Source organism: Pongo pygmaeus, chromosome 7 (assembly GCF_028885625.2).
Source record: "Pongo pygmaeus isolate AG05252 chromosome 7, NHGRI_mPonPyg2-v2.0_pri, whole genome shotgun sequence".
In the NCBI taxonomy this organism is placed as follows: domain Eukaryota; kingdom Metazoa; phylum Chordata; class Mammalia; order Primates; family Hominidae; genus Pongo; species Pongo pygmaeus.
This window is the reverse complement of record NC_072380.2, coordinates 61,692,327-61,719,686: the sequence shown is the minus strand read 5'-3', so window position 1 is coordinate 61,719,686 and position 27,360 is coordinate 61,692,327. Positions and strand designations below refer to the sequence as shown.

At 35.9% G+C, this 27,360-nt stretch overlaps 1 protein-coding gene across 1 annotated transcript in view; it reads right to left on the bottom strand.

Annotated features, from left to right (window-relative positions):
• SNTG1 (syntrophin gamma 1) overlaps positions 1–27,360 on the bottom strand; it is an 873,149-nt gene that overhangs the window by 727,871 nt on the left and 117,918 nt on the right. The window lies entirely within an intron of this gene.

Here is a 27,360-nt window from a genome sequence, read left to right as displayed (position 1 = left end):
CTTGTGAGGTACCTTTTCTCAGGACTGGCTGGCGTGGGGACAGGTACCGAGAAAAGACAGGAACGGCAAGAGCTGCTTCCTCAATTGGCATGCTTTACAGACAACATTTCTTTTTACCCTCAAACAGTCCTCATGTGTTCTAATGTCTTTTACAGATGAGGAAATTGAGATTCAGGGATGTTAATAAACTCGCCCACACAGGAATAAGAAGACATCTGTTTTCCTCCCTGACCCACACATTCCAGCACCATGGAGCCTCATGAGAGAGACTTCTTCAATGTAAAGAAACAGGAGCATTAACATGTTTTTTAAAGTTAATTGAAAACCTGGTAAACACCTTTCAAATCATATTTCTTCATTCAAAAATATTTACTGATCACCAGATTTTTTTCAAAGCAAGATATAATAAAATAGGAGTGCTTCTTGCTTTCCCAGAGGTAGCAATGTATACGGGAGTAGAGAAAATGGAACATATAAATACTATAAAGTCTTAAGGGAGGTTAATACCAAGTATACTCTCACCAGCTTGGGGGTGATCAGGTAAAAAGTCCTAGAAACAGTATCAGCTTAGTGAGTTCCGAACATTCAGCAGATGTTAGCTAGGTGGGGCCATTGAAGCAGTTGAGGTTAGTGTGGGAAAGAGTGAGTCTGAATTACAGGCAAGTCGGAATGATGAGACGATTGCAGCCCATCTGAAGAATTTAAGAAAAGGCAGGGTGGTTCAGCCATATGAGTGAGAGAAGTTTAAAAAAAACTGAAGGCCTAGTTCATTGGCTCATGCCTTGAGAGGCCAAGGTGGGATGTACCTTGAAAGGCGGCACCTTGTTCAATTCCCACCTATGAGTGAGAATATGCGGTGTTTTTTGTTCTTGCGATAGTTTACTGAGAATGATGATTTCCAATGAGAACACATGGACACAGGAAGGGGAACATCACACTTTGGGGACTGTTGTGGGGTGGGGGATGGGGGAGGGATAGCATTGGGAGATATACACCTAATGCTAGATGACGAGTTAGTGGGTGCAGCGCACCAGCATGGCACATGTATACATATGTAACTTACCTGCACATTGCGCACATGTACCATAAAACCTAAAGTATAATAATAATAATTAAAAAAAAGAAAATGTAAAAAAAAAAGAAAAGAAAAGAAAAGAAAGGCGGCACCTTGAGAGGCCGAGGTCAGAGGAACACTTGAGCCCAGCAGTTTGAGACTAGCCTGAGCAACATAGCAAGACCCCATTTCTACAATAAATAAAAATAAAAAATTAGCTGGGCATGGTGGTGCACACCTGGATTCTTAGTTTCTCTGGAGGCTGAGGTCAGAAAATCACTGGGACCCAAGAGTTCAAGGTTGCAGTGAGCCATGATTGCACCACTGCACTCTAGCTTGGGGAACAGAGTAAAACCCCAACTCAAAACTAAATAAATAATAAGAACTGAGGCTGGAACAGTAGGCAAGGAGCAGATTATTCAATCACCAGGTTAAAAATTGTATACATTACCTTGAACAGTGGAAGCCACTGAGAAATGCTCTCATGAGAAGGAACATTTTGGCAACAGTATGAAAAATGATATGGAAAAAGATGGAGAGAATTTATGGTTTGTTCAGTAATATAAGTATGAAAAGATGATGCCTTGGCCAAGGATAGCAGTAACGGGTAAGGAGATAAGTAATGGTTAAGGAAATAAGTAGTGGGTAAGGAGATAATTGGAGAGATGTAAAATCTCTTTAGAAGGTAAAGTACACAGAACTTGGTGACTGGTTGAATGTAGAATATAAGTAAGTGAGAAGAAACATTTACAAACAATGCCCAGGTTTCTGGCAAGGGCAAGTGGGTAAATGATGACATCATTTGCTGAGAAAGGAGCTGCCCAGAAGGGAGCCCATTTGGGAAAGATGAGTCGTGTTGTCACAGTTGGAGTCCATTAAATAATAATCATCAACTCATCAGAGACCCAATGCAGAAATTGGAGATTTGGGAATATTCACATAAGGGTGATAGTAACTTTGTCCTCTTTATTGAGAATCAATATTATAGTAGGTAAGAGGATCAAAGCCAGAATTAAAATGCCACTTCTTACAGGCAGGAATATGATGCATAAATTTTTCTGGATTGCTTAAGATGCCTGACACAGTCCCTGCTAGTAATGAGAAGTATCTTGTCCTTCACCTGATGGGAGCTCAATCAGTAGTTTTGGTGTTTCAAAAATTGCTTAAAAAAGGAAATATGGATTTAGAATATGAGAGAAGTCATCAGAAAAGTGAAGTTTAGCTCACAATGTGTATGTGTTGTGGTGGGGGTTGTGTTGTAGATAAATAAATGCCTGGAATTAATTTCAAGAGGTGACAGAGGAGTCATTGAACAAGTCCATGTGTTACTAATTTGGAACTTTTGGCAGCTTAAACAATCCAGGATTCTATCCAGGATACTATCCTGGATTACACACACACACACACACACACACACACACATAAAATTATATATATTTATATATATGCATATGTATAATCAAAATATAATTCATTCATTGTAAACCATGAAGTTCACTTTTAAAGTCTATAATTCAGTGACGTTTATTATATTCCCAGGACAGCAAAATCATCACTACTGTCTACTTTTAAAATACTTTACTTAAATAAAGAAAAAAAATCACTCCCTAATCATTCCTCTCCCTAATCCCTGGAAACCACCAGTCTATTTATGTTTCTATGGATTAGCCTATTCTGGACATTACATATAAATGAAATCATACAATATGTGATCTTCTTTACTTATTTCACTTAGCTTAATGTTTTCATGTTTTCAATGAGGTTTCGCCATGTTATAACATGTATCAGCATTTCCTTCTTTTTATTGACAAAGACTTTTCCCTTGTAAAGGCATTCCACATTTTGTTCATCCATTCATCAGTTAATGGTCATTTGGATCGTTTCCACTTTGTAACTATGGTGCATAATTCCACTATGACCCTTTTTGTAAAAGCATTTCTGTTAATGTGTGTTCATTTATCTTGGGTAAATATGGGACATGTTTTCATTTATCATGGCAGTGGAGTTACTGGGTCACATGAGAACTCTAGGCTAAGTATTTTGAGGTATTACAAAGGTTTTGTAAGGCAGCTGTGCCATTTCAGATGCCCCAGCAATATAAGAGTGTTCCAATTCCTCTGCATCTGGGCCAGCGTTTATTACTGTCTGTTTTTTGGCAATGGCCATCCTAGTGGACGTAAAGTGATAGCTCAATGTGGTTTTGATCTTAATTTCAATGATGATTAATGATATTAAGCATACTTTCATTTTCATATGGTGCATATGTGTATCTTCTTTTGGAGAAATATTTCTTTAATTCCTTAAATTTTTAAATTTGGGTTGTCTTTTTACTGTCAGTTAAAAGAAATGTTTATATATTCCGGATACTAGGCCCTTATTAGAAATGTAATTGACAAATAGTTTATCTAATTTTGTAAATTGATCTATTAATAGTGTCCACTGAGGTACAAACTCTTTTTTAATTTTAGTGAAATCCAACTTATCTACTTTTAATTTTTTTCCTTGTGATTTTGTTGCTGTAGCCAAGAAACAATTGACTAACTTTAGGGCACAAGAATTTATTCTTACATTTTCCTATAAGAGTGTTGTAATTTTAGCTCTTCCATTTAAGTGCATAATGCATTTTAAGTTAACTATTATGTGGTGTAAATTAGGCATCCAACTTAATTCTTTTTGCATGTGGATATCCAGAAGTCCTTGTGCCATTTGATAAAAATACTATTACTTAATGGATTGTCTTGGCCACATAGATAAAATGTTGTAACAATGAATTTAAGTGTAAAACTGTATTTCTAAACTCCCAAGCTTACTCTATTAATTTATATGTGTATCTTTATATTACATTACAGTAATCAGATTATATTACGTTATCTGATTACTCTATCCTTTTTGTCAGTTTTGAAATCAGGAAATATAGTATGAATCATCCAACTTTGTTCTACCTTTTTGGAATTGTTTCAATTATTCTAGGTCCCTTGCATAAGAATTTTATCATCTGATTCTCAATTTCTGCAAAAAAGCTGAAGTTTTGATAAGGAGAGCATTGTTTCTTTAGGTCAATTTTGGAGGTATAAACGTCTTACCAATATTAAAATCCATCACCATGAAATATTTTTAAAAATTTAGATCGTCTTTAATTTTGTTCAAAAGTACCTTGTGGTTCCCAGAATACAAATTGTTATGGTTTGGATTATGTCTCCCCCCAAAAGAGTAGGTTGAAGTCCTAATCCCTAGTACCTCTGAATGTGAACATATTTAAAGGTAGAGTCACTGCCTAGTCCAATATGACTGGTGTTTCTATAGCAAGACAGCCATGTGAAGACAGAGGCACACAAGAATCCTGGGTGGCAGAACGGCAGAGAATGGAGTTACATAGCTACAAGCCGAGGAATGCTGAAGATTGGGAAACCATGGACAACTAGGAAGAGGTAAGGAAGGATCTCTGTATGTGTTTCAGAACATGGCTCTATTGACACCTTCATTTCAGACTTCAAACTTACACAACTGTGAGACAATAAATTTTAGTTATTTTAAGCCACCTCATTTGTGGCACTTTAATATGGCAGCCCTAGAAGACAACACATACATTTTTGCACTTTTTCATTAAATTTATTCATAAGCATTTAATTATTTTTATGCTGCTCTCAATGAAACAGTTCTCAATTTTATTTGGACTGCATATTGTTAGTGTACAAAACACAATTTATATTTAAACTTCGATCTTATATGCTGTTATCTTGCTATGTTTTTAATTTAAATATTTTCTTCTTGTGTGTGTGTGTGTGTGTGTGTGTGTGTGTCAAGATTTTCTATCTAAAGATAATGTCCTCTATTGTAATTTTATTTTTTCCTTTCCAAAATAAGTATGTTTTATTTCTTTTTCTTGCCGTGCTGACCTGGCTAGACCTTCTATTACAATGTTTAATATAAATGGCAAGAGCACATATCCTTGTCTTGTTCCCAGTCTTAGCAGGAAAGTATTCAATCTTTCACCAATAAGTATGAATTAGATGTGGATTTTTCATAGATGCCTTTTATCAAGTTGAAGAATTTCTCTTCTACTTTTAGTTTGTTGGGTATTTTTTATCATGAAAGGGTGTTGGATTTCATCAGCTATAATTTATGCTTATATTAAGGTTTCTTTTTCTATTAATATGGAAAATTAAATTAATTTATTTTCCAGTATTACAGTCCTGGATAAATACAATTTACAATACTGGGATAAATAAGTTTCTGGATTCCTTGTACTACTTTGAAGATTTGTGTGTTTATATTGATATGGGATGTTGGCCTGTAGTTTTCTTTTCATGTGATGTATTTGCCTGGTTTTTATATCAAGATAATATTGTCCTCATAGAATGAGTTTTTATGTGCTCCCTCCTCTTGTATTTTCAAAGATTTTGTGAAGAGTTTGTATTATTTCTTCAATAAGCTGTTGGTTTTATTTATCAATTAAGCATCTGTACTTAGGATTTTATTTGGGAAGTTTTTATTTATAATTCAATCTGTTTACTCCTTGAATTTGGGGAAGAATACACAAGTAAACACATCTAGCCTGGTGTTTTTTGTTTTGGAAGGTTATTAATTATTGATTAAATTTCATTAATAGATATAGAACCTGTTCAGGTTTTCTATTTCTGCTTGTATGAGTTTTGGCAGATCATGTCTTTCAAGAAGATGGTCCATTTTGTCTAGGTTATCAAATTTGTAAGCACAGGCTTGTTCATAATATTCCCTTACTACTCTATGAATGTCCATGAGATCAATAATGATGGCCTCTCTTTCATTTCTGATATCAATAATTTGTGTCTTCTCTCTTTTTTACATAATAAACTTGCTAAGCGTGTTTTGATTTTATTGATTTTTTTCAGTCAGCTTTTGCTTTCATTGATTCTGTTGATTTCCTGTATGTAATTTTATTGATTTCTGCTTTAATTTTATTATTTTTTCTTCTGTTTATTTTCTTTCTGTTTCTTTACTCTTATTTTTCTCGTTTCCTAAGGTGAAAGATTAGATTGTTGATTTCAAATATTTATTTTATAATATATACATTCTATGCTATAAATTTTCCTCTAAACATTGCTTTTGCTGAATCCCACAAATTTTGACATGTATTATAGTATTCTCATTTTCATTTCATTCAAAATATTTTTAGATTTCTCCTGAGACTTCTCCTTTGATCCATGTGTTATTGAAAAGTTGATTAACCTGTAAGCATTTTAGAGTTTTCTAGCTATCTTTCTATTATTGATTTCTACTTTAATCCTACTGTGGTCTAAAATTATACTTTGTATGTTTCTATTATTTTAAATTTGTTAAGATGTACTTTATGGCCCCGAATGTAGTCTATTGTCCATTCTGCCGTTGTTGGATAAAGTATTCTATATGTGCCAACTAGATTTAGTTGATTGACGTGCTGCTTAGTTCCACTACGCACTCATTTTCTACCTGCTGGATCTATCTGTTTCTGATGGAGGGGAGATGAGTGCTCAAATATAGTGGTTAATTCATCCATTTATCCTAACAATTCTGTCAGCTTTTACTCTCACAAATACAGATGGTCTGTTTTTAAGTGCAAACATGTTAATGACTATTATGACTTCTGGTGAGTCAATCCATGTATCAATATAATAATGACCTCTTTGATATAATTTAGCTACTTTAGCTTTCTTTTGGTTAGTGTTAGCATGGCATATATTTCTCTATATATTTACAAGTTATCTATCTGTGTCTTTATATTTAAGGTAAATTTCTTGCAGATAACGCAGTTGGATCTTGTTTCCTTGTACATTCTGTTAGCCTGTCTTTTATATGATGTATTTAGAACATTTTAAATTAAAGTGATTATTTACATAGTTGACTTAATATATAGCATACTAATCTTTACAATTCGTGGCTCTTTTCCATTTTTCTTTTTTTTTTGTTGTTTTCACTTATCCTGCCTTCTTTAGCTTTAATTGAGTATTTTATATAATTTTATTTTTAATTCTCTCAGCAACCAATTATACTTTTTTTTTAACTTTTTTGAGTGGTTTAGAATATTGATGCACTATTTATTAATATAACAGAGTTCTTGCCTGCAAGAATCGTAAATGACATACTGTTAAAATTAGGTACCAAATTTCAATGTAAAGAATTACAAAATTAAAAACCAAACTCCAATGCTATTAGGCAAAACTTACTTGGCAACTGCCATTATTCACATTAATGCTAAACTAATTTCAAGTCAGAGGTAAAATATTAAGAAATCAGCCAAAATATTAACGATAAGGTCAAACACATAAAAAATAGGTTTATGATATTGCCATAATTTACTAATTAGTATTAAAAAATATGAGTGACATTCTACAAAACAGAACTAATAAATTAACTGAAAAACTAGAGTTTTCTCACCTTCATTTAATATTTGTTTTGTTAATTAGGAGCGGACACCTTTTGTATTTTTTGATAAATATAGTGCTGAAAATGAAAGAATGTAATTAAAAATCAAAGTATTTAAGTTAATGACTATTGTAAAAGATGGAAAGAAAACAAAGAGATAATACTAAAGTGAAGGAGCACATTTGGAGGTGCAGGTAATGCTGCACATGAGGATCATGCATTCACCCCACACTGCCATTTTTCAGGACTAGCAGCAGTAAATGTAAAGACAAGTTGTCAGATTTCTTATTTCATATATACAACTATTTTACTGTGAATGCTGGGCATGACTTTATTTTTTTCTTTCTCTTTTTTTCTCTTGGTTTATCTTCAAGAATTCAAATTTCCCTCAATCCCAATATTTTTAAAACCCACTTTAACCCCTATTTTTGAGGAGGATAAACTAAAATTCAGAAGATTTAATAAATGTGCCTGATTGTTTAAAGGAAGTTATTTAATCTGATAAATAAATTTAAATTACTTTATTTTTTTCATGGATGCCAACACAAAAAATGTATTTACAATATATTACACCTGTAAGGATGATTTATTAATTGTTTTATTTGTGCCAGGTTCTTGAATAAGTCCATTCCATATGCCCTCTCATTTAACACTCTGAAAAATACCTTGAAATTAGTATTATTATCGAATTTTAAAGCAGAAAAAACTTAAAATTTTGATCCTGAAGTCTTAACCACTAACTCAGGATTCACCAAATTTGCATAATTTTAAAAAATCATCTTAGCAACTTGGTAAAATACAGATTCTTTGGCCCATCTTCATCTAGAATCTCTAAGGCGTGGGGAATATTTAACTTAGCATGTGACACCCCCAGGTTGTTATGAGAGTCAAGTTTGAGAAACACAAGATAAGCTTTCCCATCACCTTACTTTTCAGAAGGTGACTGGGAGGACATTTTATGTTTATCCTATTACATATACTTACTTAATGACAGCTATTTTGTTTAAGTCTTACAACTAGAAAGTTTTCTAAAATGGCAACTATTTCCCCCATCAATTTGTTCCATGAAACATTCTGGTCATGAATGTATTCTGGTCATGTAATTAAAATAGCTTTTTATGATTACCTAGTATCTCTTAATTTTGAGTCCTTCCTTGGATCTAACTTTTATCTCTCACATTTTACATAGAGCAATCTTTTATATGAAAAAATATAAGTTTATAAATTTTAAGTAGGTCTGCATATAGGTAAATGATAATATTAATGATTGATTGTATGTTGAACTAAAAATTTTTTTTTTGGCGGCATCTCTGTGTCACCAACGCTAGAGTGTGGTGGCACCATCATGGCTCACTGCAGCATCGACTCTCTGGGCTCAAGCATTCCTTTCACCTCAGCCTCCCAAGCAGCTGAGACCACAGGCATGCACCACCATACCTGGCTAACATTTATGTTTTTTGTAGAGATGGGGTTTTGCCACGTTGTCCAGGTTGGTCTTGAACTCCTGAGCTCAAGAGATCTGCCCTACTCAGCCTCCCAAAGTGCTGGAATTTAAAAATAAGTTTCTTTTAGACTTTCACCATATATTCTAAGGAAATTTAATACTCCTAAAAATGAAAAGGAGAGTAAGAATTTTGGAATTTAGAAAACTCACAGAAAGTAACTTATCCTAATAACATAAATGACATTTTAAATTTCTTTGGAACAGTAAAGTGTAACTGGAACAAAACTAATATTTGTAAATAATGCAAAAACTTATTTGTATAAAGGCTAATAATTTGGTCATGAAGAAACATCAACTTCTAGTAGGTAAAAGTAAAGAAGGCTAAGACATAACATATCAAAAAATCAGATACTTGGGAAAATTTGACAAGATGCAAAAATTGAACAGTCAGCATTTGTGGCAGAGGAAAATCACTTCTTTTGTTTACATAAACAAACACATACAAATAACAGAGAAATTCTGGGATTATTTATCTTTGTTTTTTCTATGAACTCCTTTATTTTAGGTTCATTTAATTGAATTCAGCTTAATGAATGATTACTCTTGGCCCAAGTCTTTTTTTTTTTTTTTTTCTTTTATTGTAATTATTATTATTATTATTATTATTATACTTTAGGTTTTATGGTACATGTGCCCAATGTGCAGTAAGTTACATATGTATACATGTGCCATGCTGGTGCACTGCACCCACCAACTCGTCATCTAGCATTAGGTATATCTCCCAATGTTATCCCTCCCCCCTCCCCCCAACCCACAACAGTCCCTGAAGTGTGATGTTCCCCTTCCTGTGTCCATGTGTTCTCATTGTTCAATTCCCACCTATGAGTGAGAATATGCGGTGTTTGGTTTTTTGTTCTTGCGATAGTTTACTGAGAATGATGATTTCCAATTTCATCCATGTCCCTACAAAGGACATGAACTCATCATTTCTTATGGCTGCATAGTATTCCATGGTGTAGATGTGCCACATTTTCTTAATCCAGTCTATCATTGTTGGACATTTGGGTTGGTTCCAAGTCTTTGCTATTGTGAATAATGCGGCAATAAACATACGTGTGCATGTGTCTTTATAGCAGCATGATTTATAGTCCTTTGGGTATATACCCAGTAATGGGATGGCTGGGTCGAATGGAATTTCTAGTTCTAGATCCCTGAGGAATCGCCACACTGACTTCCACAAGGGTTGAATTAGTTTACAGTCCCACCAACAGTGTAAAAGTGTTCCTATTTCTCCACATCCTCTCAGATTCACCAAAGTTGAAATGAAGGAAAAAATGTTAAGGGCAGCCAGAGAGAAAGGACGGGTTACCATCAAAGGGAAGCCCATGGCCCAAGTCTTGGTAATATAAATTCACTCTAGAAAGGGGTGGTTATGATTCTTGATTTCAGAATATTTAAAAAAGAGTAGAATTAACTTACCATTTGATGAATGATAGTGAGTTAAACATTTAAATATTTAAAATAATGTGTTATCTTTCTTGATAACAGCCCTTTAAAAATTATGAGCTTGCAACCATAATGTAATTTTCAGAAAGAATACCAAGTAGATATGCAGAAATGGGAGTGTGGGGATGAGAATGAGAAAATAGATCAAAGAGCACCAATTACAATAACAGAATCAAGGTTTTGAGAGTATGCTAGCTCTTGGAAACAATCAAGTTTAGAGATCAGCAAACTCCAGTCCTGGCACCAAATCTAGTCTGTCACCTGTTATTTACGGCCTGTAGCTAAGAATGACCTTTACATATTTAAAGGTTGAAAAATGTCAAAAGAAGGATATTATTTAATGACAAGTTGAAATTACGTGAAACTCAAATTTCAGTGTCCATAAATACAATTTTATTAGATCACAAGCACAAGATAATTTGTTTATGTATTGTCTAAGACTGCTTCCTCACTAAAATCATGGAGTTGAGTATTTGCTACATACACCCTGTGGCTCTTCAAAGCCTGAACTCTACTCTTTGGCCATTTAAAGAAAAATTTGCTAACCCCTGATCTAGTTGAGCTTCTTCACACAGCTAGGAAGTTCTTAGAGCTTTGGTGGCCTGTACAACTGTACAATGTCTTACAAATTGTTCTCAACAGAACTAAAATCAGAACCCAGATAGGCTGACTACACTACATCTTTGCATCTCTTTTGTCCTAACGGAATCACATATCCATAGGATTTGGTGCTAGAAGAGTTTAAAAGTTAGAAAATTACCCACTATTTGTCTTACTATATGTAATCATTTTTGTGGGGTATGTTGGTTTACTATTTTGATTACGACAACACATATTTTTGATAGTTTTTATTATCTCTGATTTAGAAATGAAGAAACTGAGGACCCCCTCCCCAAAAGAAGTAAATCCTAAGTAATAAAGTTTGGATGTTGTCCCCCCTAAATCTTATGTTGAATTGTAATCTCCAGTGTTGGAGATGTGGTCTGGTGGGAGGTGATTGGATCATGGGGGTGAAATTGTCGTTAATGGCTTAGCTGTCCTCACAACAATGTCTATGTCTTCACTAGATTGGTTATTTAAAAATGTGTTGCATCTTTCCTTCTGGCTCTTGCTGCTACTCTCAGCATGTGATGTGCCTGCTCATGCTCCACTTTCTGCCATGATTGTAAGTTTCCTGAGGCCCTCACTAGAAGCAGATGCTGGAGCCATGCTGGTACAACCTGCAGAAAAAAATGAGCCAATGAAACCTCCTTTCTTTATATGTAGTACCCAGCCTCAAGTATTTCTTTATAGTGAGGCAAAGAACAGCCTAATACATCAAGCGAGTTAAGGGACTGGGCTCGGATGTCAACCCACATTTTCTGACTTCCAGCACCTGTGCTCTGGCCCTGCACCCTACTGTCTCCTAACACTGGGAGCTGTTTCTCGCCACTGCCCTAGGAAAAGGCTCTACATCATGTAGACTTGCACTCTCAGTCTATCTCAATCTCTTTATCTATCTAGCTATCATATATCTATCTAAACCAACAGAGTCCTTCCTGTATTTTAGACACTATTTAAAGTGGTTTGCAAATATCATCTATTTTAATTCACTGAACAAATGGAAAATTTCCTTATAACCATAAAATCATCTCTTAAGTCCTTATATCTAGAAGTTCTCGAAGAATCAATACATTTTTCTGTCCTTGTGAGATCAAAAGTTTTCAATGGCAAATATGATGAAACAATGTGGTAATTCTCTTACAAATTTTAGATACAGCAGTTTATAGATGTTATTTTATGAGAAAACAAGAAGAAATTCCAAGGCTATAGCTTTAGACCTTTATATGAACCTACAGTTCTCTTGCAGAGTTTGTTCCAGATTATTTTACAGAGCGATTAAGAAGTCCAGGTTCTAGGCTCCGTGCCACACCTCCTGAAGTAAGGACACAAAATAACACATTCAAAGTAGTGGTGACCCTCATATGCCCCAGCAGAGAATGATCAAATGAAAAGCCATTTTTAGCTAATTTCACCATTAGAAGATATTAATATCACAATTCTGTTATTTTCATGTGCTTTTGAAATCTGGTTTAATTTTGACCCAAAAGAAAGAAATTTAAAAGACACTTGGGATTCTTACAAGCAGGTCTTCTGATTCTTACAATCAGGTCTTCTGATTCCCTCTAAAATGTAAATTTCTCCCCTGCTCTTAGATAAAAAGGTTGGTCGTCCCCTTACTTATCTGATAATTCTTGGTTAAAAAATTTGATGGCAACTTAGAAACACATTCTTAACTTATTGATTAAATATGTCTGACTTATGTTACATTCGAAGCATTTAACTTGGCTTAAAATTGTATCTTCTTTCTTCTATAACTGGGGACTTCTGTGAGTTAACCCCTGATGAAAAAGAAGGGGATATGGCCCTTCTCTTCTTTGCAACTTGTAGTTTTTCAGAATTTTTTTTTAGTGTTACATAAAGGTGACTTCAGAGAGATGTCAGAATGGTAAAAAAGTTTTATGTGATTAGTGTTATCATAGATGATTTATTTTTCCCTAAACCAGAGAGATATTTAAAGCTTATTGATTTTCTGTTGGTTCTTAAATGTCCTCACTAAGGACATCTCTAGGCTGCTATGACATGAGTAATGCATTTTCCTCAGGTGGCAGCTTGCCACCTCAGCCCACATGGCTGTTTTTGGTGTGTGTGTGTATGTGTGTGCACGCACAAGAGTGCTTATCTCCCTATGTTGTAATCTCACTGTTCCACAAGGAACACTTTCTGACAAAGTAGGAATACTGTTGAATCCCAAAGCATCTTTAATTTTACTGTTAAAGCTGGAGCCACCCACTCTCAACTTCTGGATGGCCTGGGTGTGAGTCAAACATCTGTCCACTGGGTCCCTTAATTGCAGGAACGCATAGTCAGCTTCAAGAGTGTGAGGCCAGGAGTGTGAAGGAACTCACAGTTTACTCCTGCAACTCTGTGCAAAGACATCCCCTTCACAAATTATTTTATAAAGCAGACTGCTTTCATAAACTCAATGTGAAAAAGGAATAAAAGGTCATGTAAATGGTTTCCAGTTACTTCTTTTTAAAATTTTTATCTTGTTCCTGCTGGTATGCCATATATAGCAAACATTTGTGCCTTAGTCAAAAAATCCTAATTTCCTGCTATGCATGAAATAATTCCAGAAGCATTTGGGTTCTCTGTATGTGGACATCATCTACCAAAATCATTTGCTTTACTTATAAAAAGTCATATTCCTGGCTTCGATTTAGACTTGCTAATATAGACTCGCTAATATAGATTCTCTACTGATAAAGAAAATTTGTATTTTTACATGTTCTCCCTAAATGATTATTTTGCATCTTAAAGTTTGAGAAAGTACATAAAATTGTGTTATCTTCATTCTTTCAGAGTAGAAGGAAAATAACAGAGGGAAGGGAAGAAAAGAAGGGAAATAAATAAAACTAGTAATCATAAATTTAAATATACGTAATTTTAAAAAATCATAACTTTTAGTTTTTTATTATTCAATGGCTGATGCCTGTGTGGACACAAGCCAAAGTCTTTACATTGCTTTAATTGCTAAATAGACAATTATTGGTAAAATTGACAATGAGCCATAGCTCATGGCTATAATCCCACCGCTTTGAGAGGCTAAGATGGGAGGATCACTAGAATCCAATAATTTAGACTAGCCTGGGCAACACTGGAATCCAAAAATTTAGACTGGTCTGGGCAACAATGCAAGACCTTGCCTCTACAAAAAAAAAAAAAAAAAAAATTAAATTAGCCAGGCATGTCGGCATGTGCCTGTAGTCCCAGCTACTTGAGAGGCTAGGCTAGGAGGATCACTTGAGCCCAGGAGTTTGAGGCTGCAGAGAACTATGATCACACCACTGCACTCCATAAATGGGTTCCACCGGGTCTTTTTCTTTATCTTTTTCTTTTTTAAAGACCGTCTCTCTCTGTCACCCTGGCTGGAAAGCAATGATGCTATCATGGCTCACTGCAGCCTCAAATTCCTAGGTCAAAGCTTTCCTCCTATCTCGGCCTCCAGTGTAGCTGGGACTACAGGAGCTCCCAGCCCACGGAAGGTTTCAGTTCATGAGAATTATTTTAAGATTTGCATTTTTTAAAGTTTCTTCAACCTCCTCTGTGAAGAATGGATTAGGAGTAGGACCTACAGCACATCAGCAGCACCCTGGGGGTGGGTTGTGGGGATGGGAGTTGGTGGAGGGGACTAGACAGATTGCTGTGGGAATGAAGAGATGGGAAGAGATCCCAGAGAGAGACGGTGGTAAAATTATATTTAACTGTTGTTTATTGAAAGCAAAGAAAATCAAAGATTGAGTAAATTGTCTCATGTATAAAGGCTGATGACCAAAAAAACGAGAAGAAAAGGTTGGAAATACAAACAGTCCCCAATATACCATGGTTTCACTCACAATTTTTTAGCTTTATGATTGGTTTATCGGGGTGTTGAATGCATTTTCAAATTATGATGGTTTTATCAGGATGTAACCCCATTGTAAGTTGAGGAACATCTATATAAGACAAGATAGAGATATTCAAAGTGTGGCATATGAAAGGATGGGATCCAGGTGCAGCTGTGAATTTTGTAGCAACCTCTGCTAGGAGCAAAGGCCACGTCTACAGGAAAGAACAGTAACCAATATTTTTCCTTTGCTCTTGAACAAACTCATTAAGAGGAAAGATCAATTCATAGAGCCTACATTAGAATGATTATGAAATACCACGTCTAGAAACTAGTTCCACAACAGAGAGGCATGAATCAAAAGGGGATGTTGTTGCTTTTCAACTGGGACACAAATATGGTTCCACAGTCCCTTAACAGATTTCCTGCGGTTGTGATGCCTGAATAAAGAAAGGTATAAATTGTGAAAGTTGTACAAACTGGATAAAAGAGTAAGGATGATTTAGAATAAAAAAAGTATTTACAATCATAAGTTCTACTGAGCTCAATTCCATTTAATCCCAAGACTTATTTTTACATTGAATACAATGCTCAGTGTTGTCAATAATCTCTCCAGCTTCACAGTGATTTACACTGTATTTAACGTTGCAATATTAAATGTTTAGAGTCTTTATTAGTGTTATTTTAGTTAATTTATTAAATATGTTTTATTATGAAAAATTTCAAAAACTCATCAACTGGGAGAGAATGGTGTAGTGACTCTGCCTGTACCCACCATTCATCTCCAACAGCCATTGACATTTGGCCATGTCTTTTGCTTTTGTTTGTTGAATTTCAAAGCGACTCAGTAATGCTATTTTATTTTAACTACAAATGCTCCTTGGCCAGGCGTGGTGGCTGACGCCTGTAATCCCAGCACTTTGGGAGGCCAAGGCAGATGGATCATCTGAGGTCGGGAGCTCGAGACCAGCCTGGGCAACATGGAGGAACCCCGTCTCTACTAAAAATACAAAATTAGCTGGGCATGGTGGGACATGCCTGTAATCCCAGTTACTTGGGAGGCTGAGGCAGGAGAATCACTTGAACCTGGGAGGTGGGGGTTGCAGTAAGCCAAGATCATGCCATTGCACTCCAGCCTGGGCAACAAGAGCAAAACTCCGTCTCAAAAAATAATAATAATAATTAATTTTAAAAAATGCCCTTTGTGCTTCTCTAGCAGATAAGGGCACTTTTAAACAACAAAAATGTCATGAAAGTCCCTAATGAAATTAATAACTATTATTTAATACCATCTAATACCCAAGTCATTTTTAAATTTCTCCTAAAATTCTCATAGATTTCTCATCAATGTATTTTTTAAACCCAGGTCTAAACGAGGTTCACATAATGTCTTTCTTTGCTTTGGTTTTAAATGTCTTACATTTATAAGCATCTCCTTCCCTTTGTCTTTCTTGCCATTTATTAGTTGAAGAAATAGGATTGCTTGTCCTACAGAATATCTTACATGCGAATTTACCTGCAATACTTAATAATCCCTGCATTGGCTTAATCATGTCACTCTTCTCCAATAAGTTTTTAATGGTGTAGTTTGCACACATTCCAAGTGGCCACTAACAAATCAAGATATATAGTTTAAGTAACGTACAATGACTAGAAATGCTTAAAAAGAAAGACAATGAATGCCTCAAAATGAGATAGAAAAAATAAGCACGCTATAAGTTTTATAACAAAAAGTCTGTGTCTCATTTATTTCTAAAATTTTTTTACATACATAATTTTTTATAAAAAGATATGGAGTTAAATGTGGTAGGTTTTAGTGTGTGGTGCAAATATTTCTACCTGAAGCAAAAAGTGAGGTGTTTTCTTAATCATCAGGCAAGGCAGAGACATCAGTGCCAACAACCAGCGATGGCCAGAGCAGCCCAGGTGGGCTTCAGGTGCTTAGTCAGTGGTGTTCTAAACTCCTGCTCTTAGCTTGCCTGTCCACTTCTCTGTTTTATAAATTGCACAAGTCTTTGATTCAACATGACTCATCTTAGTTCTCATTTCATCAATTCTGTGGCGTCCAAGAGTCAGTGTGTGCACCGCCTCTTGGACACCTTCCTCGAAGGCACACAGAGAGCTCGACATCATGTGCACTAGGGCTGTGGTCCATGCAGCTTCCGTAGCAGGCAAAGGCCTCCTTCACCCTCCACATCCCGTGCAGTCAACCACTAGCAAGTTCAGTGTCTTCTGAATCATGACTTACGGGTCTGAGGTTTAAGTTTCTGCCTCCCAAATTACTAGAAAAAAATATAACACCAATGTGACCAATTAGAAATAAAATGAAAGCATAAAACTAGTAAAAATCACACCTGTTAAAGCACTCAGAGGAATCTAATAATGGCAAGATTTGATATGGGAAATAGGGAATATACTCTATAGGCAAAGAAAATGTAAATCATTAATTAGAGAAATGTATAGGGAAAGATTAAAGGAAGATAATATGGTGACTCTGATTAAAATAAAATGGATCAGTTGATGCATCCCAGTGAGAGGCCTCGCCTATGCTGATACCCATTTTAGATAAAGACATGGCCTAAGAATTAACTTGAGTTTTTTTGTTTGTTTGTTTTTTTTTTTTTGAAACGGAGTCTTGCTCTGTCACCCAGGCTGGAGTGCAGTGGCGCGATCTCGGCTCACTGCAAGCTCCGCCTCCCAGGTTCATGCCATTCTCCTGTCTCAGCCTCCCGAGTAGCTGGGACTACAGACGCCCACAACCATGCCCAGCTAATTTTTCGTATTTTTAGTAGACACAGGATTTCACTGTGTTAGCCAGGATGGTCTCAATCTCCTGACCTCATGATCTGCCCGCCTCGGCCTCCTAAAATGCTGGGATTACAGGCATGAGCCTGTAATTAGGCACCATGCCCAGCCTAATTTGAGCTCTTATTCCACAAGTTACTTATCAGATACAATCATCACACCCAGGTGGAGACTAAGATAAATGTAAGGACCTACTATGGCCATCTTAAGCAAACGACCCCATTTTAATTTCTGAAACCAGGGATAGTGGGAAGCTATGAGAAGCACAAGGCACCCTTATGTCCCATCGGAGTGCCCCAAAGGGCTCCTGCAGGGTACACCACCACGGATGAAGTCTTATATGCAATCTGATGGGGCATGGTCAGCTGATGTGAAACACACACCAACACCTGACTAAACAAAGTGAAATGTACAGAAGGCACTCTGCTTACTCAGTGTGAGCCAAACCAAGAGTCCATAGAGTCCTGGTGTGTCATTCACTATTATAAGACAGCGTCAAATGTGTGATCAGCACTGTCTTTATCTGTGTCAGTAGATCTGACTCACAGGTGGGAGCCACTTCTTTTGGTCATTACGATTTTTGTGTCTAGAATTATCCTTTTCAGGATTTTTATTCATGACTTAGACAAGAACTTTGAAATCAGAGTGATGAATTTTTTTCTTTTACCTTTGACATCAAATGGGGAGGAACAGCAAATTCATTGATGGAAAGAAAAATGATCTAAATCAATGTGGCCTGCCATGAGAGTAATATAACAGGAATGTAATAGTAATACCTTTGACAGGAATAATGATAAGGTCTGTGCATCCTTTAAACCCACTGCACAGGAGGGTTGGAGAGAGGAGTGATAGAGTTGCTCGTGAAGACACTCAGTCATAATTTCCACTGGGTGCTTACTGTGATGTGACCACAGTGCCAATGTGATCTTGGATTGCACTAAGAGAATTACAGTTCCTAGAACCAGAAACTTGGAGGAGCCCATTCTGCAGTACCCATCCAGGATTAGTCCACCCGATTCTTGCCTTTTGCCTCTGGATGCTCTATATTCAGGGGTACATAGATCAGCCAGAGGGAAGGGTGGAAAAGAGTGATTGTTTTCCATGTGTACAGAAGGCAAGGAGGCCTGGGCAATTGTCAAGCACAGGAGGACCAGCACAGGGCAAAATGATGGAGCCATTCCTGTATGAATTCATAAGAAAGAACAAGGCTGAGGTGGAAGTCTTAGGAAAGCATATCGTAGCTGGAGTGTGGAAGGAGTTTCTGATGATTTAATTAAAAGCGAGGGCAAGGAGGCTCAGCTTTTCAGGCAATATGGCATGCCAGAAGGGATTTCAGTGTCAGAGGAAGGTTTGGGTTAGAGCACCCACAAAGTCCCTTTCATGGCTAATATTGAGTGATTCTTCCACACTCTCTCATCAGTTTCTAAAGGGAGATTGGTATTATTACTTTAATTATGATTTATTATGTATTTACGATATCCTTGGCTTATTGCTATTATATAAGTTTACCCATTTTATTCAAACCAAGGGACCTGAGATTTGATAACTAGCCCAATGTTTGTAACTTGACAAGATAATTAATGAATTTGTCCAAGGACAACTGGCTACTAAAGGGACAATCCAGAAGTCAAATCTGGCTTTAAAACTTATGTTACATCATTGCTTCTTTTAAAATACACAACATATATTAGGAGAAGCAGGATAATTTTAAATTCACATTAACAAAATAATCTGAATATGTACCTTCTAACTATTTATCTATTATCTATTGCATTTTATTAGCAACCTTACTATAAATTTCATTTTCAGCATTGGGGAGCAAGAGTGAACCAGATGAGGACTCTTATTTTGAGGTCCTGGTTCACAGGCTGGCATCATTGGCCATCTCACAGAGCTGGTTAGAATGCAGAATCTCAGGCCCCAAGTCAGACCTGCTGGACCTGAATCACCATTTTAAGAAAATCTTCAGATCATTCCTGATAAAGGTTGAGAAGCACTGGTTTACCATAGACTCAGAAAAAAACCTTTAAGATAACCTACATTAAAATAATATTTTTTAATGATCTGCACTTTAACAAAACTGCCAATTAATTAAATTGTGAAAATACATACAATGTTTATGATTTTCTAAACTTAGAGAATAAATTCACTGACTGTGCAGGCCAGTTGTCACACAAACTTAATTAGCAAGGGAGGAAGGACCACCCAGTGCTGAAAAGCAAGAGCTTGGAAAGTTATGTATCTATGGTGTAAATGAAGAAGCATTAAGTATGATGAACTCATATTATTGAAATTTACAGAGACACTCACTTCCAGAGATTGCAGGTTATATAATCTTAAATTTTTAATTCTTACATAAGGTCTTGTATATTTCTTAAGTGTGTAATCCCAAAAGAGTGTCAGCTAGTGAACAATGCCTACTGTTAGAATACAATTTTAGGGAAAATAAAAGATTGTATCATATTTCTTAGAAAATGAAATCATAGTTCCAAACTTATAGAGAATGCTTACTTCAGCTGAAGAAGAGGAGTTTGATTTTTAGCCTGTTTATGCATAAGAAATAAATACACATTTATACATAATAAATCTTCAGCTATGCCACCCATTCATTTGACACGTGCTGTTGTCTGTTTACATGGACTAGACAGCGTTCTAAGAGCTGGGAATGCCTTAACAATGAGACTTTCTCCCTGTCCATCAGGAGGTCTCGTCTAGTGAAGAGATGAACAAGAAAACAGCTGGGATGATAGAGTGCAGTAAGCATGATGATAGAAAAACTATTTCTGAGGATAACTTATTCCAGACTGTGGTGGCTTCCTGGAAGAAGGCTATCTATGCTAAAGCTTAGTGAATAACCAAACAGGAACTGAGTGAAAGTTGTGTGGGAAAGATATGTTTTAAGAAAAGAAAAGAGAACATACCCAGAATTGTGGTTCACACTGGGCACAGTACATTAAAGAACAGAAAGACTGTGCAGGAGCTGCATAGAGACGTCATAGTTGTCATTTTCGTATCAATAAAATGGTGTTGAACTGTTTTGTAGGTTTTTTTGTGTGTGTTTAAGAGAGATAATGTATGTCAAAGCCTATCTGTGAAATGAAACACATTTAATGCATATTCTTGTGCATTCACATGAAACAAGTCTAATTAATTTATATTCCTACAGTTGCACATTTTACTCCAATTTCGACCATCTTAAACTATCCCAAATGGAGTTGCTGTGAAGAGAAAGTGATGTATAAAGAGACCAATTTTTTTTTTTAATTTTGCAGGATTGATTCTTTATGGCCTATATTTTACCTTGCTTTTTTTCTCAGATGATCTGAGAAATGAACCCAAAGCTGGCCTTCACCAAGCTGTCCTTCAGTCTGGTGATGGCAGGTGCAGTCTGTGCTTGGACATGTGTCCTAGAGCTTACCCCAGATCTTGTTCAGAGGAACACCATCTGGCCCTCCATGCTGCCGGATTTGCATGTTCCGGTCCAGTCCCAGATGCTCTCTTCAAGTCTCTGCTCCTTAAACAGGCTTGTCTGGGTCCTTCGTGATGGTCTGTGTTGGTCTTCAGCAAAGGCCTGTGATGCTGGGGGTTTTGGGGAGTCTTTTCTTTGCCTGAATTTGGAATCTTAACTGATAAATGGGATTGAAAGTTGGATTGAACTGACCACAGAGGACACACTGAAACATTTCCTGAAGGCACAGTCCTCATTTTCACACTAAGGTGAGAAGTTTAACAATGCATAAAATATTTGACTTGTATCTTTCCAAAAACTTCACATTTTTGTTCATGTGCCATCTCTGGGAAAAAATGTACACCCAGAAAAGAAGGATATGTGGGCCCAAACCTTACTTCCTGAAACGCAGGGAGTGTTCACAGCCAGATGAGGGGAGAGGTAAGTAGCTTTGACTTGGAGAGGACATGGCATGAGAAGTTGGCAAAGAACAGAGGGAGCCCACAGAGGTGAGATGTGTGAGTAAAGATTGTTCGCAGGTAAGTGCAGACATGGAGTGGGGGCACTTGGATTCTTTTATTCAAGAAATACCATCAACTCTAAGAGAGACACTCAGGAGCAAACACTGCAAAAAGCTCAGCCTCCTTAGAAGAGTGAGTGAGGCTTCCAATGAGGGTGATCTCAGGAAGAAGTTCGGTGCACTGCATGCTAAGGAAAGAACCAACCAGAAGGAAATCCCACGTTAGCTAAGTAAGAAAGAACAAAGTGACTTCTAGTGGGAACTGTGTGGGGCATCACCCAGTCAGAAAGACAACTTGGAGTGCAGATTGTTCTGTGCAAGGAACCTCTGTTCATCCCACTGCTGGAAATTGGGTTGAGGGGTGCTAGGCACTGGTGGGTAATTCATCCCAATCTGCATCATGACAATCCAGGACTAACAAATACTGCTTTCAGAAAATGAGGTGAATTGCTAAAACACTAGACGAAGCTTCTCAAACCTGTGGCCCACAGGCTGCATGTGGCCCAGGACAGCTTTCAATGCAGCCCAACACAAATTTGTAAACTTTATTTAAAAATTATGAGATATTTTTGTGATTTTTTTCTTTAGCTCATCAGCTGTCATTAGTGTTAGTGTATTTTATGTGTGGCCCAAGACAATTCTTTCTCCATTGTGGCCCAGGGAAGCCAAAATACTGGACACCCCTGCACTAGACTATCCAGGTTGACATGAAATCCCAGGTTTGGGGCAGGGGCTCACACCAAGTGAAAGCTGAGACTCCCCCACCCCAATCCCACCCTGGTGAGCAACCTCTGCTCTCACTGCTGTAGGAATTTCAAACAAAGGAATTAGCTTTGATTTTTAAATGCTGGCATTAGCCTTGTATATAAACTTCTTAAACAGTGAAAACAATTAGCATTTCTAGGAGCTCAGACAACCTTGCTTGTTTTCTAACTATACCAGTTAACAAATCTAAGAAAAGTTTCACCAATATTGCGTCATTTCTTATTTCTTTCAATAAAATGAATATGGGAGTGTGATTTGTATTATCCTTCTTGCATGTTTTAAAGCTTTCTTCTAATGCTTTGTAAGCATTCTGGCAAAAAATTTGATGATCCAATTGCTGAATTTATTTGGATTGAGAAGGAAGCGCACCCTCATTTTTTCCAAGGTCCAGATCCTGAGAGAAATGTGCCTGATTGTTCCAGACTTTTATGTTAGCTACTTAAGAGTTAGAAGAAAATATTTCATTTCTGCTACCTTCTTTTTCATTAAGTTGTGACCTTCTGCCATCAAAAAAGCAATTAATTAAATAATCTTTTTATCACAGTCAGAAGAGTGACTGCTAAAAGTACAATCTCTTCTCTTACTGCTTATCTTTTCCCATCTGTGACTTTTAACAAATCAGTTCAAGAGATTACAGAACACCTTCTTATTCCAAATAATAGGAACATTTATGAAATAAGTCCTACCCTGCAATATATATGTTAAACCCCTAACCCCCAATACCTCAGAATGTGGCTGTATTTAAGACAGGGCCATTAAAAAGGTGATGGAGTTAAAATGAGGTCGTTGTTGTGGTCCTAATTCAATCTGACTGGCGTCCTTACAATAATAAGAGGACACTAGGACACACAGAGATACCGGGGAGCTACAGTCACAGAGAAAAAAATCAAGTGAGAACACAGGGAGAAAGCAGCCATCTACAATCCAAGAAGAAAGGCTTCAGAGGAAATCCATCCTGCTACCTTAATCTTGGATTTGTAGCCTCCAGAAGTGAGAGAAAATAAATTTCCATTGTTTAATCTGCTCAGTCTGTGGTGTTTGTTATGGCAGCCCTAGCAAACTAATACAAAGACATTAGGTGTTTATCAACTATTATTATTAAGAATAATAAATTGGCTGGGCGCGGTGGCTCACGCCTGTAATCCCAGCACTTTCAGAGGCCGAGGCAGGCGGATCACCTGAGGTAGTGAGTTCCAGACCGGCCTGACCAACATGGAGAAACCCCGTCTCTACTAAAAATACAAAATTTAGCCAGGTGTGGTGGTGCATGCCTGTAATCCCAGCTACTCGGGAGGCTGAGGCAGGAGAATCACTTGAACCCAGGAGGCAGAGGTTGTGGTGAGCCAACATAGTTCCATTGTACTCCAACCCAGGCAACAAGAGCGAAACTCCGTCTCAAAGAAAAAAAAAAAAGAATAATAAATTACTTTTTATTGCATAGTTCCTTAGCACTGTGCAAGGCAGTTTTCAAAGCAGTATTGTGTATAACATCTTATTTTGTTTTCTAAAACAAACCCAAGATTTAAAAAAAAAACTGAAAGAGGAAATTGAAGTCCAATAAAATGTCTATGTAGGAAATTATGAGTGGTTATCTAAAGAAGAATGGACAAATCTGATGCATGATTATTGGGGATGGGACCAGATTATTGTGAGTTTAAAAACCAGGATAAAAAATTTGATTATATCCTTTAGCTAATTGGCTAATTGATGGTTCCTGGGACTTTTAGCAGGTGAGCAGCTTGAAAAAAAATAATGTATAGCATTAAAAGATTAGTCAAATTTTGACTTCTGCTTCCTGGAAGTGAAGGAGAGTTACTTCTCTATTGTCTTCAAAGTACAACTGAAAAGTGTCGACATTGTATCTACGAAACAAACTAAGAAGACACAGCAAGCTGGAAAGAAGACAGCAGAGCAGCTATGGGCCTGGGCATGACTGGAACATTGGTTACTGGAGAAGTCAGTGACTTGGAAATGCCTATGAGTGCAGACAAAAGCAACAATGGTCCCTAAACAAAAAGCAACAATGGTCCCTAGAGAAATTTGCACTTTCTAGCCAAAGAACCACAAGAAAAGCAGCCTAGTAAGACAGAAAACTTTAGACCATGAGTGTTGTTTTCTAAACTATAGTGCTCTAAATGTTTCTATTAAAAGAAAAAGAAAAATTTCAAACTAAAAATCTAATCTGCCATCTCAAAAAATTAGAATAAAAGAGCAAAATTAACTCCCACGTAAAGAAAAAAGAAATAAACAATAAAGAGCATAAAATAATGAATTGAAGAATAGAAAGAAAACAAAAAAGCAATAAAAAAAAAGTTGATTCTTCCAGAAATATCAATAGAATTGACACATCTGTAGCAAGACTGACAAAGAAAAAACAAATTGAGAAGATACAAGTTCCTAAAAAATAGAAATGAAGGAAGGAAGGAACAACACTACAGTCACTGTAGCCATCAAAAGGATAAAAAGAATTACTATAAACAACTCTACACACAAATTTTATAAACTAGACAAAATGGGTAAATTCTTGGAAAAGTACACTAACAAAATTCAACTGAAATGAAAAAGATAACTTTAACCTCATAACTGTTAAGGAAATTAAATTTATAATTGAAACCTTCTCAAAAATGAAATCTATAAGCTCAGTGGTTTATTGGGGAAAGGTATAAGACATAAATTCTACACATTCTTTTCTAGAAAATGGAGGCAGCAACACTTCCCTATTCATTGTATACAGCCAGTATTACTCTTGTACCAAAACCGAAGAAAATACATACAAACTTCAGACAATATTATTCATAAATATAGATAAAAAGTTGTTAACAAAATATTAATGTAAAGGATTTACCAATACATAAAGAGAATTATACACTACATTCAAGGGTGGTTTATTCTAGTGTTGCAAGTCTACTTTAACATTTGAAAACAAATCTATATGATATACAACTTCACAACCTAAAGAAGGAATATCAAATAATCATAAACATTTATGTGGAAAAAAGTATTTGCCAAAATTCAGCACCATTCATAATAAAAACTTCGTTAAACTAGGAATTGAGAGAAAACTTTCTCAATGTTATAAAGAGTATCTACGAAAATATACAGTTCATATAGTAAAAGACTAAATGTTTTCCCCTTAAGCGTTAGACCAAGGCAAGGATATCCACTCTTACAACTACTTTTCAACATAATACTGCAAGTTATAGACAGTCCAGTAAGGCAAGTAATGGAAATAAAAGACATACAAATCTGGAAAGAAAAAATAAAATAGTACTTATTTGTAGATGACATGGTGATCTATAGAAATAACCCTGAGAATTCTACGCTTAAGGACCTAAAATGATCACAGAATCCAACAAGATCAACACACAAAAATCAACTGTGTAATTAAAAAATCTGTAAGAAAAAAACTCAATTGTATTTATATGTATTGGTAAGAAGCACATGGAAATAGAAATTTAAAATATAATATTACAATGAGTAAAATAATATTTAAGTATACATCTAATAAAATTGTATAAGAGTTTTATGTTGAAATCATAAAGGACTGCTGACACCAAAATCAAATAAGAACTAAATAAATAAATGCCACATCCATGGATTAGAATACTCAACATAGTAAATATGTCAATTCTCTACAAATGTGTATACAGTTTTAACACAATTCTTACCAAAATCCTACCACATTTTTAGTAGATATAATCAGAATTATTCTAAAATATATATGGACAGGTAATTATTTAAGAATAGCTAAAGCAATTTTGAAAAGAAGAATAAGGTGAAAGAAAACACTCCACTCAATTTAAAAAAAATATTATGCACTAATCAGGATTGTGTGGTGTTGGTGGAGGGATTGACAATAGATCAATGAAACAAAATGAGGAATCTTGAAATAGACCCACATGAGTACTGACATCTAATGCCTGGCAAGAGAGGAAAAACAATAATAAGTGGAGAAATGATAGTCTGCTCCATAAATGGTGTTAGAACAATTGGCTATCCACAGACAAAAATATAAATTTATAATTAAACCTTATACCATATATTTAAAAATCACTCAAAATGGATTATAAATTAAAATGTAAAATTTTCAACTATACATTATTTTGGAATAAAATACAGAAAATCTTTGGGACCTGTAGCTAGGTATAGTGTTCTTAGAGAGTAATACCTCAAAAGCACAGCGACCAAGGCAAAAATGGACAAATAGGATCACATAAAGCTAAAAAGCTTCTACCAACAAAGGAAACAATAAATAAAGTGAAGAGACAACCTATAGAATGGGACAAAATATTTGCAAACTATGCATCTAACAAGAGACTAATAGAATATATAGGGAGCTCAAAAAACTCTATTAGAGAAAAAAATCAAATAATCCAGTTAAAAATTGGGCAAAAGATGTGAATAGACATTTCTCAAAAGAAGACATACAACTGGCCAGCAGATATATGAAAAATTGTTCAACATCATTGGTTATTAGAGAAATGCAAAACAAAACTACAGTGAGATATCATCTCACACCAGTAAAAATGGCTTTTATCTAAACGATAAGCAATAAAAAATGCTGGTGAGGATGTCGAGAATGGGGAACCCTCATACACTGTTGATGGGAATGTAGATTAGTACATCCACTATAGAGAATAGTTTGGAGGTTCCTCAAAAAATGGAACATAGAACTACCATATGAGCCAGCAATCCCACTGCTGGGTATACACACAAAAGAAAAAAATCAGCATATCATAGAGATATCTGCACTCCTGTGTTTATTGCAGCACTGTTGACAATAGTCAAGATCTGGAATCAGCCTAAGTTTCCATCAACAGACTAATGAATAAAGGAAATGTGGTACATATACACAATGGAGTCATATTCAGCCATAAGAAAAGAATGGAATCATGTCATTTGCAACATGTATGAAACTAGATGTTATGTTAGGTGAAATGAGCAAGGCACAGAAAGACAAGTTTCACATGTTCTCACTCATATGTGGGAGCTAAAAATTAAAACAGTTGAA